The 19,842-nt window shown below is 45.8% G+C and overlaps 1 protein-coding gene across 4 annotated transcripts in view; it reads right to left on the reverse strand.

Annotated features, from left to right (window-relative positions):
* The window catches only part of AADAT (aminoadipate aminotransferase), a 71,611-nt gene that overhangs the window by 47,203 nt on the left and 4,566 nt on the right, over positions 1-19,842 (reverse strand). The window contains exon 1 of one of the 4 annotated variants that reach the window (XM_040418665.1): positions 11,192-11,335. The exons of 1 other annotated variant lie outside the window; for it this stretch is intronic. The gene's annotated coding sequence lies outside the window, so the exon portion shown is untranslated. Of the gene's footprint in view, positions 1-313; positions 319-11,191; positions 11,336-19,842 lie in introns of those variants that run through there. 2 more of the 4 variants (XM_040418666.1, XM_040418667.1) reach the window with 2 other exon arrangements.

Here is a 19,842-nt window from a genome sequence, read left to right on the forward strand (position 1 = left end):
GCTGCCTTACACTATGTTGCCAGAGAAACCACTGCCCACCGGGATTGAAACAAAAGGGAGAGCTTACTCACAGCCCAAACAGATCCCTGCTCATCTGTGTTACAGGCGTGTAATATCCACATATATCACATGTACAGCAAATACAGTACAGACCAAAAGTTTGGACACACCTTCTCATTCAAAGAGTTTTCTTTATTTTCATGACTATGAAGGCATCAAAACTATGAATTAACACATGTGGAATTATATACATAACAAACAAGTGTGAAACAACTGAAAATATGTCATATTCTAGGTTCTTCAAAGTAGCCACCTTTTGCTTTGATTACTGCTTTGCACACTCTTGGCATTCTCTTGATGAGCTTCAAGAGGTAGTCCCCTGAAATGGTTTTCACTTCACAGGTGTGCCCTGTCAGGTTTAATAAGTGGGATTTCTTGCCTTTATAAATGGGGTTGGGACCATCAGTTGCGTTGAGGAGAAGTCAGGTGGATACACAGCTGATAGTCCTACTGAATAGACTGTTAGAATTTGTATTATGGCAAGAAAAAAGCAGCTAACAGTCTATTCAGTAGGACTATCAGCTGTGTATCCACCTGACTTCTCCTCAACGCAACTGATGGTCCCAACCCCATTTATAAAGGCAAGAAATCCCACTTATTAAACCTGACAGGGCACACCTGTGAAGTGAAAACCATTTCAGGGGACTACCTCTTGAAGCTCATCAAGAGAATGCCAAGAGTGTGCAAAGCAGTAATCAAAGCAAAAGGTGGCTACTTTGAAGAACCTAGAATATGACATATTTTCAGTTGTTTCACACTTGTTTGTTATGTATATAATTCCACATGTGTTAATTCATAGTTTTGATGCCTTCAGTGTGAATCTACAATTTTCATAGTCATGAAAATAAAGAAAACTCTTTGAATGAGAAGGTGTGTCCAAACTTTTGGTCTGTACTGTACATGTGTGAGCTTCACCTCAGCTTGCCATGCCCTGGAGTGATGCTAAGAGCTCCCCTAGTGGTAAAAACAGCGCGATGAGAGCGGTAGCACTATTTTGTGGTATTTTAAATCGGTTTTCAAAAATAAAATTTCACATGGCTGAACAACCCCTTCTTAATGCAAAAAATGTATACCGACTCCCAGACCAGACTCCAGAATCAAAGAAGTTATCCAACCCCTATAATGCCCCTCAAAATGCCTGGGCACCTGATACAGATTATACTGACCCCGCTGCCTGGCACCCGCATTGCTCCTGATACCCGCACGGCGGCAGCTGCATCTCCCGGTCGCCAGATGTTTTGATCCGTGCAGGGGAGCAGCCAATAGCAGGCCGCGACGGGGATGAGCAGGGTAAGTATAATCTATATGAGGCGACCAGGCATTGGGTCATTATAGGGGTTGTATACAGACCTCCAGACAGACCCCAAAATTAATACAGACCCCCAAATTACAGACTTCCAGATTAATAGACCTCAAAATTATTACAGACCTCCAGACTGAACCTCAAAATTAATGCAGGTTGCAGATCAGCCCCCAAATTCATACAAACCCCAGATCAGTCCCCAAATTCAGACTCTAGATTAAACCTCAAATCAGCCCCTAAATTCATGCAGACCCCAAGTTTATATAGACCTCAGATCAAACCCCTAATTTATACAGACCCCAAACTTATTCAAACCCCAAATTACACCCCAAATTTATACAGATCGTAAATCAGACTGCTGTCGCCCCCTATATCTCCATCCCCCTAAATGCAGACAAAATGTAAAAAAATAGAGTGCAGTATAGAAGTTGCGCTAAAGGAACACTAGTCGACCGCAGATAACGGTCACAGGGCCCTCATGTTTGAGACCCCGACTCTAAGGGCTCATGCACACGACCGTATGTACTTTGCGGTCCGCAAAAAGTACGGATAATGTCCAAGTGCATTCCGTATTTTGTGGAATGGAACAGCTGGCCCCTAATAGAACAGTCCTATTCTTGTCTGTAATGCGGACAATAAATAGAACATGTCCTATTTTTTTGCAGAACGGACATACGGAAATGCATACGGTCCACAAAAAAACGGAACGGACACAAAAAGAAAATAAGTTCGTGTGCATGAGCCCCAAGGCTGAGTTCACACTTCAGTTTTTTGGTCAGTTATTTCCATCAGTGATTGTGAGCCAAAACCAGTAGTGTGGTGTACTCAGAGATAAGGCGTAATGGAAAGATTTCCTCCAGTTCTGCGTTTAGAGCCGCACCTGGTTTTGGCTGACAATAACTGATGGTAATAAGTGAAAAAAAATAACTGAAGTGTCAACTCGGCCTAGTCTAAGGCCCTTTTCATACGGACGAGCATGTGATGGACCATGTGATGAGTGCAGTGACGTCAAAGGTCCTTTTGCCAGGTCCTGAAGAAAGTAGAAAGAGGAGATCCGCTACGCGATCAAGTGGATGGGGTGAGTTAAATTTGATTATTTTTAACCCCTCAATGGACATTGTACTATGCATTCTGTATTAAGAATGCTATTATTTTCCCTTATAACATGAAAATAGTAAAATCCACAGCGACTCCAAACCCGAACTTCTGTGAAGAAGTCAGAGTTCAGGTCTGGGTACCAAACATACCGATTTTTCACACGCGCGTGCAAAACGCATTAAAACGTTTTGCACTCGGGCGGAAAAATCGTGCATTTTCCCGCAACGCATCTGGTCCGGCCCTCACACGCGACGCCCGTGTGAAAGAGGCCTAAGGCCTCTTGCACACGAACGTTGTGTGCCCGTGACCGTATTGCTTCCGTGGTGTTTCTGTCTGTGCCTCCGCACCGCAAAAAAATAGAACTTGTTCTTTTTTTTTGCGGTGCGGATGGATCACGGACCCATACAAGTTGAATGGGTCTCGATCCGTCCTGGCGGCCGCACGGACGTTTCCCGAGCATTGGGGATAAGCATATTGCGGACCCCAATGCACGGAACGGATGCACAACATTCGTGTGCAAGAGGCCTAAGGCTCCATTCACACGTCCGCAATTGTGGTTCGCATCCGTTCCGCAATTGTGCGTAACGGGTGCGGACCCATTCATTCTCTACGGGGACGGAATGGATGCAGACAACACACAGTGTGCTGTCCGCATCCACATTTTCGGAGCGCGCCGCCGATCTTCCGGTCTGTGGCTCCGGAAAGAAATAGAACATGTCCTATTCTTGTCCGCAATTGCGGACAAGAATAGGCATTTCTATGGGGGCCCGGCCGGGTGTATTGCAGATCTGCAATGCACTACAGATGTGTGAATGGACCCTAACTCTTCTCCATTCACCCCTTTAACATCATTCTTCTGAACCTGATCCACCAAACACCATCCACCGCATCACACTGGCTTTATATCTACTCCACTATTTTGTTAATATGGCTGCACCACTGTACAAAACCTATGTGTCACCCCTATCTCCTCATAGATTGTAAGCTCTTGCGACCAGGGCCGTCACTCCTCTTGTTTTGATTGTTGACGTGTTTGTTGCTATGTAAAGTATGATTTTGATTGTACATGAATCTCCTGAATTGTTAAGCGCTGCAGAATATATTGGCGCTACATAAAGTTTATTAGAAAAAATGTTGATTACACTTACCGTTAATCGGATTTTCCAGACCCCACGACAGCACCACAGAGAGAGGGATCCACCCCCAGGGACAGGAAACCTACAGAATAAAAAGGTGGAGCCTCTCTACCCCTTCAGTGCATTTGAGAGCAAGAGAGGGACTCCTACACAATTAATCATTCTGAACCATATAAATCAACATAAAAATGTATATATCTTTTTTCTGCTACTCCATGTGAAAACACAGAAACTATCACCAAGGGAGGGAATTAGGAAGGGTGCTGTCGTGGGGTCTGGAAAATCCGATTACCGGTAAGTGTAATCATCATTTTTCCCCTCCCCCACGACAGCACCACAGAGAGAATTAGAGGAATAGAACCCTTCCTAGGGAGGGACCACCGCTTGTAAAACCTTTCTACCGAAAGATAGATCAGAGGAAGAGTGCAGATCCAAACGGTAGTGACGGAAAAAGGTAGAAGGCGAAGACCACGTGGCCGCCTTACAAAATTTGCTCAATAGAAGCCCCCGACCTTTCAGCCCAAGAAGTGGAAACAGAGCGAGTAGAGTGAGCCTTCACCGAGACTGGAGGAGACAGACCCTCCTCCAAGTAGGATTGTATAATACCCAGCCTAAGCCACCTAGACAAGGTACTCTTGGTAGCCTTCTTCCCTTTATTCGATTCCGAAAAGAGAATGAACAAAGCAGAAGACTTTCTCCATCCTTCCGTAACTTTGAGATACTGTAATAAGCATCTCCGGACATCTAGAGTATGAAATGCCACCTTCCCAGAATTTTTAGGATGGTCACAAAAAGGAAGGAAGAATTATTTCTTGGGACCTATGAAATTTAGAGGACACTTTGGGTAAAAAGGCCGGTTCAGGTGGAATAATGACTGTCATCCAGAACCCTAATGAAGGGAGGATTAATGGAGATAGCCTGCAACTCGCTTATTCTTTTCGCAGTGGTTTACAATAAAACTATTTTGTAAGTAAGATGTTTTATGTTAGAAGAATCAATGGGTTCAAAGGGTGCCTTGGTTAAGGAATTTAGCACAAGATTAAGATCCCACGGGGGGACCCTGGGCGATAAGACTGGCTTCATCCTATCAACTGCTTTAAAAAATCTAATAATCCATGGATTTGAGGCAAAGTTTTGCTCGAATAGTACTGACAGGGAAGAGACGTGTACTTTAAGAGTACTCTTTGCCAGACCTAAAGAAAGACCGTTCTGTAAAAATTCCAGGACCTGGGAAATAGAGAAAGATAAGGGTAAATTTTTTGGGTTAAGTTTACCAAATTCTATAAATTTCTTCCAGGTTCTAGCGTAGATAGAAATAGTTACAGGCTTTCTGCTTTTAAGCAAAGTCACAGTGAGTTCCTGAGAGAACCCCTTCCTGATTAATAAGTTCCGCTCAAATTCCAAGCAGTCAGATGGAGACCACTCACTGTTGGATAATAAAACCGGACCCTGGGACAGCAGATCCGGGATGTCTGGTAGAATCCAGGGGTCTGATATCGACATGGTCCGGAGTAGAGTAAACCATGCACTCTTGGGCCAGAAGGGGGCAATGAGGATAACCCTTGCCTTGTCCTTCCTGATCTTTTTCAGGACTGCTGGGATCAATTGGAAGCGGGGAAAGGCATAGGCTAGGGGGAAGTTCCACTTCAGAAGAAAGGCGTCCACCCCATAGGGGAACTCCCTGGCTTTTAGCGAGCAAAAAAGGTCCACTTTTTTGTTCTGGCTTGAACCAAAAAGATCTATTACCGACATGCCCCAAGACTTTGTGATCATGGAAAATATAGAATTGTTCAGGGACCCCACTCCCCTTGCTTCAAGGGGTACCTGCTTAGGAAGTCTTCCTGAACATTCTCCTTCCCCTTTATGTGGAGAGCTGATACATGACTGACCTGTTTTTCTAATGTCCCTAGCAATCTTCTCGCTTCCCAACCTAAGGTTACCGATCTTGTTCCCCCCTGGTGATTCACATATGCCACGGTCGCCTGATTGTCTGAGAGAATCCTCACGTGGCCCGTGCCTAGTAGGGAATGAGAAGCTTTCACGGCCAGTCTTACTGCCACTAATTCTTTCCGATTAGAAGAGAACAATCTCTGACTTGGGGCCTATAGACCCTGAAAACTGTACTCCAGAATATGGGCTCCCCACCCCCAAGGGCTTGCATCCGTGGTCAGGACAATATGATCTGGATAGGACCAAGTGACTCCCTGAATTAGATTATCCTGGTGGCTGGACAGGGACAGACTCTTTAATGTCGTGTTTGAAATTTTTATTCTGACATCCAATGCCCCCATGTACTTTTTGAAGGCTGTTAAGTTGTGCCAACTCCACCACCGGGATGCAAGAAACTAGAGACCCCAGAACAGACATTGCCTTTCGAAGAGTCACAGAGGTGGAGGAAAGTGACCTGATTAGTTTCCAATTTTTTTGTTCTGGAAGATACACCTTCTGTGTCTCTGAATGCAAAACCAGGCCCAGAAACCTCTTTTTTTTTTTACAGGTTTTAATCTGGATTTTTAGTAGTTTATTATCCACCCCAGTTCTTGGAAGCTCTGTACAACCATCTGAACGCTCTTCTCACAATTGAGCAGTGAATTCGCTATGATCAAAAAATAGTCCACGTATGGAACAATCAAAACGTTCTTGATCCTTATGAATGAAACCATCTCTGCTACCACCTTTGTGAATATCCTTGGGGCCATGGACAGGCCAAAGGACAATGCCTGGAGTTGATATTGTTGAATATGACCCTCCATCGGAATGGCCACCCTGAGGTATTTCTGATGCATAGGAATATGAAAATAGGCATCTTTTAAATCTATTACTTCCATGAAACAATGAGGGAAAAGCTGGACCGTATTCCTCATTGTCTCCATTTTGAAATTTGTGTACACCAGAAATTTGTTTAAATCCCTCAGATTGATAGTCCTGTGAGAACCATCCAGTTTTGGAACTAGAAAAAGATGGGAGAAATAGCCTTCGGATTGCTCTTCTAGGGAAACAGGAATTAGGACATCTTTATAAGGTTTTATATTTTTATTATGGGAAAACAGCCTTTTACACAAATGCTTTTTGTAATAACGAACCTTTGCGGAGGAAAGGAAATCTGGTTTTAGACCTGGACGAATGACCTCCAAGACCCAAGGCCCTGCAATCTTTTCCCAGGCTGCCTGGAAGAATTTTAGCCTTCCTCCCATTTTTGACCTGGCGTCATTGTTGAGGTTGTTTTCTATTTGTAGAGGAAGAGTCTCCAAATAGGAATCCTTTCCCCAAAAAATTATTGGATCTGAATCTCTGGTTTTTATCTCTGACTGGTCTTCTACCCGCATTATTCTTATAGGGACGAAAGGACTGCCTATTCCTAGAACCAAATACCACGGAAGGATTAGGGACCGGAAACCTTTTCCTATCAGCTGCTTTCTCTAATAGGTCATCTAGCTCACGACCGAACAAAAATTCTTCCTGGCAGGGGATGCCACATAACCTTTGTTTAGAGGCTATATCCCCCCCACTCCAACTCTTAAGCCAAAGGGCCCTCCGAGCGGAATTGGTAAGGGATGCCGACTGCGCACTGAGCTTGATAAAATCGACTGAAGCATCTGTTAAGAAGTCAGACGCTTTTTGTTGAGTTGGCAAGGAAGATAAAAAAATTTCCCTAGGGATCTTTCTTTAATTGCACTTCCAGTTGCTGCAACCAAAGAGCTAGCCTCCCAAGCTCCCCTAAGGAAAGATTCAGCTTTTTTGTCTAAGGGTTCTTTAAGCACACCAGTATCCTCAAAGGGAAGTGAGGATCTTTTTGAAACCTTAGAAATTGAGACGTCAATTTTTGGGGCTTTCCCCCAAGAGGAGGAATTTTAACTTCCTCAAAAGGATACTTGCGCTTAAAGGACCTAGTGGCAAAGACTTTCCTGCCTGGCTTTCTCCACTCCCTCTAAATTAAGGACATGATACTACTATGTACAGGAAAACAACGACCTTTCCTTTCCTGTAACCCTTCAAACAAAGAGTCTGCTACTGATTTATCTTCTTTGACGTCCTCAATGTTCATGGTAGATCTTATGACCTTTAGTAACTTATCCGTATCTTCTGGAGGAAAAAAAGGAATTAGCCATAATCTCATCTTCTAAGGAAGAACCAGAAGAAGACGACTCCTGAGGAGAGTCACTGTCGTCGGACGAGTAATTCTGAGATAGGCTAAATTCTGAAATTTTCTCCGTCACAGATGTTCTAGCCCTCTTGCTTGGCTTCAAGTAATTTTTAACTTCCGTTTTAATGAGTGATCTTACATTTTCTAACAATGAAGGTGATTAGTCAGAAATGGTCTTGTCGATGCAAGCTTGGCATAATTTCTTCACATAAGTGATGTCCTACACAGCGCACACTTTGTTTTTTCTTTTTGCCAGCATCTTCTTGGGTTTAGGCTGGAAAAAAGAGAATACAAAGGGCCAAAATTGAGATGGAGTATCATAAATGAGCCACTTACCCCAAGGAAGATTGATCAACTACCAGGATGGGATTCACCATTTCTCCCTCTGCAGATTCTGGTCTTCTTTCTTCCTCCATGGCAGAAAGAAGAAAGTAGGGAGTCTATTCACTAAGAAAAAATGAATAGTTAACCTTAAATCCGCACATTTACTAATGTTGAGGGAATAGTTTATAAGAAAGGGATCCTCATACATGCAGTCAAGCGCAGACCGTCCTGTAATAGCTCAGGTACTGGTCTGGCTTGTACTTCTTAAATACAGCACGAGCGGCGTCCCTCACAGGAAGCGCGTCAACATGCGCTCTGCTCCTGCGTCTCACCGCTTCCCGGAAGATGCCGTCCACGTGACTTTTACCAGAAACACGTCATTTACGCGCACCGCTTCTGCGTCTCACTGCCTCCCGGAAGACACCGCCCACGTGACTCTGCCGGAAACGCGTCATCACGCGTATCGCCTACCGGAAGTTATCTGGCGTTGACATCACGTGCCCGGAGGCGTTCCGCACCGGCCCGCTATTTTCAAAAAACAAGGATGCCCACTTTTTGCGCCGCTCCTTCTACCAGCCGGATGGCGCTTTCATGGGGCAGAGCTCTCCCTGAGAGGTAACCCACATGCATGCCGTAAGACACAGAGGGCCCCCGAAACACCTCCATATCCTAGGGTCCTGTCAGCCTGCCCAGCAGCACGATGGACCCCGGCAGCTACCGTTAGCCCTCTAGGGCGCCCCTAGGAATCAAAGACCAACGGTAAGAACCTAAAAGGAAAAAACTGTAGGTCTCCAACTCCAGGGACAGGAAACCACTGAAGGGGTAGAGAGGCTCCACCTTTTTATTCTGTAGGTTTCCTGTCCCTGGGGGTGGATCCCTCTCTCTGTGGTGCTGTCGTGGGGGAGGGGAAAATATATGTTGTGTGCAGCTGTAATGGGTCAAAGTTGTGAAGACGCACGTGTGACACTTGTCTGCGCTTCTTGTGACCGGTCAAGATGCTGGAACTTGTCAGGCAGCCTGACTGCATCTGGCTCCATGTTCACCTCCAGTTCTCACAGCCCTGTACATACACAATAAGGCCTCCTGCACACAAACGTAGGTGTCCCGTTGCCGTATTGCGGGCCGCATATGTGGATCTGCAATACTCGGGCACCGTTCCGTGTGCATTCTGCATCACAGATGCGGATCCATTGACTTGAATGGGTCTGCAAATCCGGAGATGCAGAGCGGTGCGAAACAGAACACTATGGAAGCACTACGGAATGCTTCTGTGGGGTTCCGTTCCGTACTTCCGACCCGCAAAAAGATAAAACTTGCTCTATCTTTTTGCAGAACGGACAGATGCCGACCCACTTTAAAGTTGAATGGGTCTGGATCCGTCCTGGCGGAGGTAGTCTGTGGATTGGGAACCTCAAATTACGGTCCCCAATGCACGGAACAAATACGTTTGTGTGCAGGAGGCCTAAAATGGGGGAGATTTATCAAAACGGATGTAAAGGAAAACTGGCTTAGAGCTCATGCACACCAATCTATTTACTTTCCGTGTCCGTAAGTTTTTGTTTTCTTGCAGACTGTATGCGGAACCATTCATTTTAATGGGTCTGCAAAGAAAAAAAAACAAGTGCATTCCGTTTTCGTATGTCTGTTCCGCAAAGAAATAGGACATGTCCTATTTCTTTGCGGAACAGACATATACGAAAACGGAGTGCACGCATTACGGACAAGGATAGGACTGTTCCATTATGGGCCAGCCTTTCCATTCTGCAAAATATGGAATGCACACGGACGTCATCCGTATTTTTTGTGGACTGCAAAATACATACGGTCGTGTGCATGAGCCCTTAGGCTACATGCACAGGAAAGTTGTTTGTTTCCGTGTCCGTTCCGTTTTTTTGTGGATAGGATGCGGACCCATTCATTTCAATGGGTCCGCAAAAAATGCAGACAGCACACCGTGTGTCTGCAATTTGCGGACCACAAAACACATACGGTGGTGTGCATGTAGCCTTAGGCTGAGTTCACACTTTAGTTATTTGGTCAGTTAGGCCTCTTGCACACAAACGTTTTTGTTTTTTTTTCATTTCTGTTCCGTTTCTGCGGATTCCGTTTGCGGAACCATTCATTTCAATGGGTCTGCAAAAACAACAGAAGGTACTCTGTATGCATTCCCTTTACGTTCAAAGCTAGAACATGTCCTATTATTGCCTGCAAATCACGTTCCGTGGCTCCATTCAAGTGAATGGTTCCGCTAAAAAAAAAAAAAAAAAAACTGAATGCATATGGAATGCATCCGTATGTCTTCTGTATCCGTTCCGTTTTTGCAGAACCATCTATTGAAGATTTTATGCCCAGCCCCATTTTTTTTAATGTACTTACCGTTTAAACATTATTGTAGGCTTCTGTTTGCGATCCGCAAAAAATGGATCACAAATGGAAAAACAGAACTGCAAAATGGAACGGAAGCGGAAACACTACTGAAAGAAAAAAACTGAAAAATGGATCCGTTCAAATCGTACCGCAAAATACTTAAAAAGCCATACGGTCGTGTGCAAGAGGCCTCATTATGAGCCAAAACCAGTAGTGAAGCCTCCGCAGAGATCAGGCATAAGGGACAGACCTGAACCTGGTTTTGGATCACAATATGGAAAGAACTGACCAAATAACTGATGTGTGAATTCAGCCTAAGGGCCCATAGCAACCAATCACATTCCACCTTTCATTTTCTAAAAGAGCTCTGACAAATGAAAGGTGGAATCTGATTGGTTGCTTTGGGACACCAAGCCAGTTTTCCTTTACACCACTTTTGATAAATCTCCCCCATTGTCTCTAGCTTGGTCTGCAGCAAGGTCAGATCTTAGGACCAGGTTATGCCGCTTTGCAGTCACGTGCCCAGTGCTGCAGCATGGGAAACCCTAGACTGTATGGGCTCCCGGGAGGCAGGTGACCGTAAAGCATTGCCCGGGGGTCTGCGCGGTCTCCCTGTGTTAGGTTGGGGTTGCCGGGGTGAAGGACATGGAAGGATCATTTGGGGGCAGGTCTGGATTCTCCTAGTAGCCCATGGAGAAATGTCTCACATATGGGACATATGACGCACGATGCATGCAGTACAGGGGCCACAGCACGTACCGTCTATTAGAGATCACAAATACCTTCTGCCTATTCAGTACCCCCGAGGCCTTATGCCTCCAGCCAGGCACGATCAATCCACCCCTGAGCACGGGCGACAGCTGCGTCCTCGTGCCAGGTCCTGGTTAGCATCTTACACGCCTTACAATGAAAAGCTCGACACCTAGTGGTCAATCTGTGAATTACAAGTCACCAGTTTACTGCACCAAACGTTTGATTTCTGTGATGTAGTAGGTAGGTGACCCCCGGGTGAGCCCTGCCATCTCAATAACTGCAGATCCATTCATGTTTCAATGCATTAGTGACCCTCAGCATGTCATACAAGGGCGACATCGTTTTGACATCATTATTTTTGGCAGTTTTTTTTTTTGCGATTTTATTTTTGTACCTGCCTGAAGTATCTGAGGCCACTTTCACACTAGTGTTCTTTTCCGGCACTGAGTTCCGTCCTAGGGGCTCAATACCGGAAAAGAACTGATTGTTTTATCCTAATGCATTCTGAATGGAGAGCAATCCGTTCAGGATGTCTTCAGTTCAGTCTTTTTGACTGATCAGGACGGAGATAATACCGCAGCATGCTGCGGTTTTATCTCCAGCCAAAAATCCAGAACACTTAGCAGAATGCCGGATCCGGCATTTTCCCCCCCAAAGGAATGTATTAGTGCCAGATCCAGCATTCAAAATACCACAATGCCAGATGCGCAGACGGAAAAAAAAAAAGTGAAATAAATAAATGCAGGAATCAGTTTTTCCGGATGACAGCGGAAAGACGGATCCGGTATTTCAATGCATTTGATCTCTTACAAATGCCATCAGTTTGCATGCGTTTTGACGGATTCGGCAACGGAATTGCCTGCCAGAATCCTCTGCCGCAAGTGAGAAAGTACCCTGAGTTAGAGGATAACTTGGTTTCTAAGACTATGGCATGGCTTTGAGATAGCACATAATGTGTGATTGTGTCTGGACAGACTTAAAGGGGTATTCCGGTTACAGAAAATGACATTACTTCATGTGGATAGGGGATAACTATCAGATACATGGGGGTTCCTACCGCTGGGACTCCCAGCATTGATCACGAGAATGGGGACCCCGTACACCACGGAGGCCCCCTGAAATGGGCGGAGCAGCTCCATTCACCTTTGTGGGAGTGCCGGAGGGAGCAGAGTCCTGTACCAGCTGCTCCGTCCATTTCAGGGGGGCTTCACAAGGTACTGGGCCCCCGATCTGGTGATCAGTGAGGGTTCCAGTGGTAGGACCCCCACCATTCTGATAGTTATCCCCTTTCCTTAACCAGAATACTCCTTTAAAGCGTCTGAAAGGTAGAAGTGTAATTATGATTCATGGGGCCCCATAGCAAATTAAAATGGAGCCCCACCACCTAGAGTAAGAAAATTAAAACAGCAGCATAAGTACTGTAGCAAGATTTAAAGCTATGCAGAATGGCACCATACATCAGGAAACCTACATAATGGCAAAAAGACTCCAGATTGTTATTCCCCACAAAAAGGTACAATGTTATTGCACCCGAGTGTCTGATGAGACATTACAGGAAACTTGCGGCACTCCAGCTGTTATGAAACTACAGTTCCCAGCATGCTCCATTTATTTCTATGACAGTTTTGAGAAGAACAGAGCAAGTATGCATGCTGGGAGTTGTAGTTTCACAACAGCTGGAGTGCCGCAAGTTGCCCATCCCTGCCTCCCTTCAACCTCTGGGCCCCATGGCGGCTATGGCTATAGCTATAGTTACGCCCATGCTAAAAGATCAGATTGTGTCTAAAACAGGCCACTGACCCAAAAAATGCACCAAAAGTGAAGAAAAAAACTGCACTGTTTGTACTGAATTATATAGATCCTGTCACGGTGGGGAGTGGGGGAAACCCCACCGTATAATTGAACTGTTACTAGGCCAGACAACAATGAAGAGCAGGCCACAACCTACAGCCGCCCTAATCCTGACCTTGATCTCCTGACCAAACCCTGAAGGTGGGAGGGCTCATGCACTGGAACCTGGATCCTGCTGACCCCCGACAGTCCCTGGCATAGGGGTCAGGAATAGGAGACAACCGGTTCCTCAGGGACTCAGATGAACCAGACTCTCCAGCTGCCTAGTAACAGGTGGAAGGGAAGTGACCACAAGCAGCATCTGGATCGGCAGGTAAGAACACAGGAAAACTCGCTTACCTGCCGCTACCACCACGACTGAAACCCATGCATAAGTACAGGTGCCCACACACCAAACAGGACACTGTACAGAAAACACACACACCCAGGTATCCAGCACTCCTGATACTGCCTGGACCCCATGCCACAAGGAGCACGGCAGCCCCGGGCAGCACTGCATACAGACAAATGGTTAACCCCTCCGGGAAACCAGCCCCCTTTCGGAGGTATCAACATACAGGGTAACGTATAGCATACATGCAGGGACCAACAACAGCCCAGACATGTAACAACCAATCAAATGCTGCACACACCCAGAACATAAACTCACACCACACATACAACAATTGAGGGTAAAGGTACAAGGAGGGAACAAAAGGGAGGACAATTTATGTTCCATAAGGTGGCCCTCAAGGGCTCGGCTGGAACACCCAGGCAAGGAGCAAAGCTCCAACACCAAGCAAGGCTGTAGTACAACTGCACCCAGCCCGTAAACCACGGGTTTATATCAAGCTTGCGGCCACACCCAGGAAACACCTTAATCCCCACTAGCCTAAAGATTAACCCCTTGCTCACCAAACAGCAGGGAGGCACACCTTAAAGGGGAAGTGCACGTGCAAACCACAAACTACACATTGCCCTTGGCAACCAGTCTGCACGGCAACCGCGTCACGGTCAAACACCAATATGATTGTGACAGATCCTTGTTGACTATAACATATGGCCACAGCGGTTTTTGAAAAAAGAAAAGCTGGCAAAAAAAGTATTTTTTTTTTCCAAAAAATGTTGTGTCCTAGCACTATTATAGTCCTAAAATATGCAGTGTTCAATCTTAGGGCTCATTTTGCGGAACAGAACGTCCGGCCCATAGTAGAACTGTCCTGTCCTTGTTCGTAATATGGACAAGAATAGGACATGTTCTATTTTTTTGCGGGGACGCAGAACGGACATACGGATGTGGACAGCACATGGAGTGCTGTCCACATCTTTTGGGGACCCATTGAAGTGAAAAATACATTTGTGTGCATGAGCCCTTAAATATTATATTTTTTATGTACTTATACTGTAAAACTGCCATAAATACACTGATTAATCTCCTCAGTAAGCAACATATCCCAGTGAAAATTGTTAAGCAGTGGCTACCTGCAGCCACCACTAGGGGGAGCACAGTACATATGATTTCATACAGCTACGATAGACACTGCATAGATCTTTATGCAGTGAGCGTCCCCTAGTGGCAACTGTAGGTATTTCATCTGACTATATTAGAAGCAGTGAAAGGGGTTGTCTCATTACAACAACTTATCCCCTATCCACGAGATAGTAGATGAGTGATCAACAGGGGTCCAACCACTGGGGCCTTCACAGATCATGAGAATGGTCCCCCATGTTCTCACCTGTGTGATGGAGAGGTGGACAGGCATGCACACTATCGCTGCAGTAGATAGCTGAGCGCTTGTACTCGGCTATCTCTGGCAATCCCATAGGGCTGAATGAAGCGGCATACAAGCATGCGCGTCTGCCGCTCTATTCAAACGGTGGGACACTCCTTCCATTCTTGTAACCTGTTGGGGGCCCTAGCCGTCAAACCCCCGGTGATCAGCCACTTATCCGCTATCCTGTGTTGCAGTGGGGCAACCCCTTGAAAGCAGCACAGTGCCTGGCACCTCCATGCATGGTACGCCACTGGCAGCAGGGAGTTCTAGTCACATGGCCTGTCTGCAGTGGTAGTGCACAGTATTGTTGGCGGGATGTGCCTTACTGTTCTTGTGATGCCCGAGAATTGATTTTCCTGATTTTCCCCATGATTTGTTAATTCTGTCTAATAGGCGGTGTAAACTTAGACATTGGCTCAGGCTGGATGATAAATTTGGTGCATCTTTAGACACATTTATCTAACTGTCGGTTTACTGTGCAATGACATTTTTTGCCACAATTGTGATGCACATTGTCGCATCTTTACCGAGGGCTCTTTCCACTAAGCCATTTACCCTCATACTATATACTATATTGAGGGCTGCCGCCTCTTTTAGACTGAGCAACGCCCATCTGCCTGGGGCTTCTGAGCAGAGTATAAATGTAGCTGGTTCCTACACTGCCCTGAATATTGTAGGCTTTGGCAAGTCCAATAGAGGCAGTTCTGTAAGGCCTCTTACACACAAACATTGCGTGCCCATGTCCGTATTGCGGCCCGCATACGACGGGTCCGCAATACACGGGCACCGGCCCATGTGCACTCCGCATCTACGGAGTGCTTCCATGGTGTCTCTGTCCATGCCTCACGGACCCATTCAAGTTGAATGAGTCTCTATCCGGTCCGGCCGCCACACGGACGTTGCTCGTGCATTGGGGACCGCAAATTGCAGTCCCCAACGCACGGAACGGATGCACAACGTTCGTGTGCAAGAAGCCTTAGGCCCCCGAGTTTTCCGTGCAAGTGCAATGCGTGAGGTGAACACATTGCACCTGCACTGAATCTGGACCCATTCACTTCAATGGGGCTGTGCAGATGAGCAGTGATTTTCACGCATCACTTGTGCATTGCATGAAAATTGCACACTGTTCTATATTCTGCGTTTTTCACACAACGCAGGCCCCATAGAAAGGAATGGGGCTGCGACAAAATCTTTCTCGCATGGTTGCTAGGAGATGATAGGGATGAGCAACCCCGGACCCCATTAAAGTAAATTCACTGTAATATTTTCCCTTATTACATGGTTATAAGGGAAAATAATAGCATTCCTAATACAGAATGCTTACTAAAATGTCGATTGAGGGGTTAAAAAATTAACTCACCTCATCCACTTCTATCTTCATTCAGGATCTTCTATCTTTATTCAGCAGGACCTGCACTGACGTCACCGCGCTCTCCACATGATTACGTCAAAGGTTCTTTTGCAGGTCCTGAAAAAATAAGCAAGAAGACGATGCTAGCTGCGCGATCAATTAGATAAGGTGAGTTAATTTATTATTATTTTTTTAACCCCTCAATCCACATTAACCATGTTATGAGGGAAAATAATAACATCTATACAACACCGAACCCAAACCCGAACTTCAGTGAAGAGGTTCGGGTCTGGGTACCACATTCAGTTTTTTATCCATCGCAAAACGCATTGCACTCGCGCGATAAAAACTGAACAATGCAACGCAATCGCAATCTAAAAAAGCCTTATGTCAAAAGTACACTGAAAAAGTGGTTACAGAGGAGTCCCCTTCCATCCTTGATTCCATGAGAGCTATGATTAAGGAGGAAGTTAATGCGGCAGTGGACTTGAAAATTGCACCCCAATCCCCACATCCATCCCCGTCTCAGAGATCCCATACTTCTGAGCTGGCATTTGATCTGGATGAGCGGGAGCTGGTATCTGATCCAGACTCTGCTTCTTCATTTGACGGCTCGGGTAGACTTTTGTTCTCCCGGAAGAAACAGGCAAAATCCAAAAATTTATGCCCCAGTTGCCCGCATTTCTAAGAAAACCTCTCTCCCGTTTGAGGATATGGGTCTCTTTCGAGATCCCATGGACAAAAAAAATCTGAAAGTTTATAAAAAATGGCCTGGGAGACAAATACGGCTATGCTGCGCCCTAGTATCGCTTCTACCTGCACAGCCAGAACACTATCTGTCTGGCTTAATCCGTTAGAAGAGCACTTGGCTGTGGGCCCCCCGAGGGAGGAGATCTTAGCCTCCTTGCCTATGCAAAAAAAAGGCATCAAACTTTTTAGTTGATTTTCACCCAGGCAGCCCCCTGACATGAGCATCGGAGCAGTTCATGCTCCGATGCTCTCCTTTGCCCTGCGCTAAATTGCTCAGGGCAAAGGCATTTTTTGGAGATCCGGTGACGTACCAGGGCTCTCCATGGGGCTGCCAGGAACCCCGGTGACGTCACCGGCACTGATGGGCGGGATTTAGCGCTGCCCTAGCCAGTAAAACAGCTAAGGCAGAGCTAAAGCCCGCCCATCAGAGCCGGTGACGTCACCGAACACACTGCTGGGTGGAAGTTTCCACCCGGCAGTGTGTTATTGAAAACAAAAGAGACCTTGCCCTGCTCCGATGCTAGCCTCAGGGGGCTGCCTGGGTGAAAATAAGGGTATGTCCGGGTTCAGCTCTGGTAGAAAAAAAAGAGTTCTCCTTCCAGTCCCAGGAGATCAATGCGGTTTTCTATTCTCCAATATTTCTGGTACAAAAACCAAACGGATCCTTCCGTTTGATAATAAATGTTAAATCCCTAAACAAATCCATCATCTACAAGAAGTTCAAGATGGAGACTATAAAAACAACCATCAACTTACTCCCTCAGGATTGTTACATGGTAATAATGGATCTCCAGGATGCTTACCATCATGTTCCGATATGTCCATGTCATCAGAAATATTTGAGAATAGCTGTCTTCATAGGAGATCATCTAACCCATTTTCTGTTCAGAGCTCTTCCATTCGGACTCTCCTCAGCCCCAAGAATATTTTCAAAGATAATCTCAGAAGTAACAAAATACTTACATCTGAAGGAGATTCTAATTGTACCATATCTGGACGACTTCCTGATAGCTTCGCCCTCAGAAGAAATCCTGCGATCCCACCTCTCTCTGGTTCAGAAACGCTTTACCACCCTGGGGTGGATTATAAACTTCAAGAAGTCAGACCTGTCCCCGGACAGAAGAAAAATCTTCCTGGGAGTACTCTTAGACTCTCGTCTACTAATGTCCTTTTTACCCATAGAGAAGAGGAACAATCTACTTCAAAAGGTCTCTCGCTTCTGCAGCCAGAAGACTTCCTCCATCAAGAATATCATGACTGTCTTGGTCCTTCTGACAGCTGCAATCCTGTCGGTCAGATGGGCTCAGAGTCACACAAGGATCCTTCAGGCCTTCCTCTTATCCTTCTGGGACGGAGCAAATTCCGCTCTAGAAAAGCATGTTTACATTCCCAATACTGTAAAAAAATCCCTGATGTGCTGGAGAATGGGGAAGAACTTGCAGGCGGGGGTTCATTGGCGACAGGAGAGACAAATGATAATAACCACAGACGCCAGCAGCTCAGAATGGGGGGGGGGGGGGGGGGTCATGCAGAGGGAAAGATAGTTTAGGGAAGATGGGGAGAAGACATGTTACAGGCTTCCTCCAATCTAAAAGAACACATGAAGGTGTTATCAGACAACACCACAGCTGTTGCTTACCTGAACAAGCAGGGGGGAACAAGGAGCTGCTCCCTGGGGTCAGTGTCTCGAGACATTTTTCTTTGGGTAGAAAAAAATCTTATCTTTAACTGCGGTCCATGTCAAAGGAGAAAACAATATAATAGCCGACTTCCTCAGCCGCAAAACTTCAAAGGAAGGAGAATGATCCCTAAATTATCAGATATATCATTTGATCTGCGAAAAATGGGGAGTACCAGACCTAGATCTGTTCGCCACAAGGGACAACAGACAGACCAAGAGGTTTTGCTCCCTCTCCCGTCAAGACCAGCCTTTATAGATAGATGCTCTATCCCAGACATGACCGAAGACTCTACTTTATGCGTTCCCTCCCTTCAGCTTGATTCTAAGAACTCTGATGAAGGTGGAGGAGGAAGGGGCTCAAGTAATTTTCATTGCTCCATTTTGGCCAAGAAGGTCTTGGTTCCCCCTACTGCTCCGCTGTCTGTGGGAATATTCTGGACCTTTCCTTCGATCCCCGTCCTTCTCCATCAGGGTCCAGTTTTTCATTCAAAGATATACCAACTCAACCTGACGGCCAGGCGGCTGAACGCCTCGCCTTAAAGAATAAAGGTTTGTCGGATGATGCCATTGCCACATTAATGTTATAACATCCAAAATTTATTTAAGAACATGGAACGGTTGCCTACCATCCGTTCCGTCATTCCACCAGTCTTGATGGAACCTCCATTTGAACCACTGGATCAGATCCCTTTAAAACTAGTCACCTAAAAAAACTGTTTTTCTTGTAGCAATAGCAACTGCAGGAAGGATTGGAGAAATCCAGGCTTTTTCCTACAAGCCTCCATATCTTACAGTCCTGGACGATCGCATAATTCTCAGGCATTGTCCTTCATTCCTTCCCAAGGTTGTCTCCAGGTTTCATTGTGAACAGGAAGTATCGATGACTTCCTTTTGTCCATTTCCAACTACTGAAAGAGATACGAAATTCCACAACCTGGATGTTAGAAGAAGCGTGTTATCCTAACTGGATGCCACAAAGAGTTTCAGACAATCGGATCATCTCTTCCTCCAATACCAAGGTCCAACAAGGGACAGGCGGCCAGCAAGTCATCCATAGCAAGATGGATCAGGGATGTTATTACCTTAGCCTATGTCCAGAGAGATCTTCATCTCCCTGCCAGAATAAGAGCTCACTTAACTAGGGCTGTATCATCCTCCTGGGCGGAGTCAGCTTCAGTTTCTCTGGACCAGATCTGCAGAGCAGCCATGTGGGCAAGCCCTATGACTTTTTTTAAATCATTACAAGCTGGATATTCTTAAGAACCAGGAT

This window comes from Bufo bufo, chromosome 2, assembly GCF_905171765.1.
Source record: "Bufo bufo chromosome 2, aBufBuf1.1, whole genome shotgun sequence".
Classification (NCBI taxonomy): Eukaryota; Metazoa; Chordata; class Amphibia; order Anura; family Bufonidae; genus Bufo; species Bufo bufo.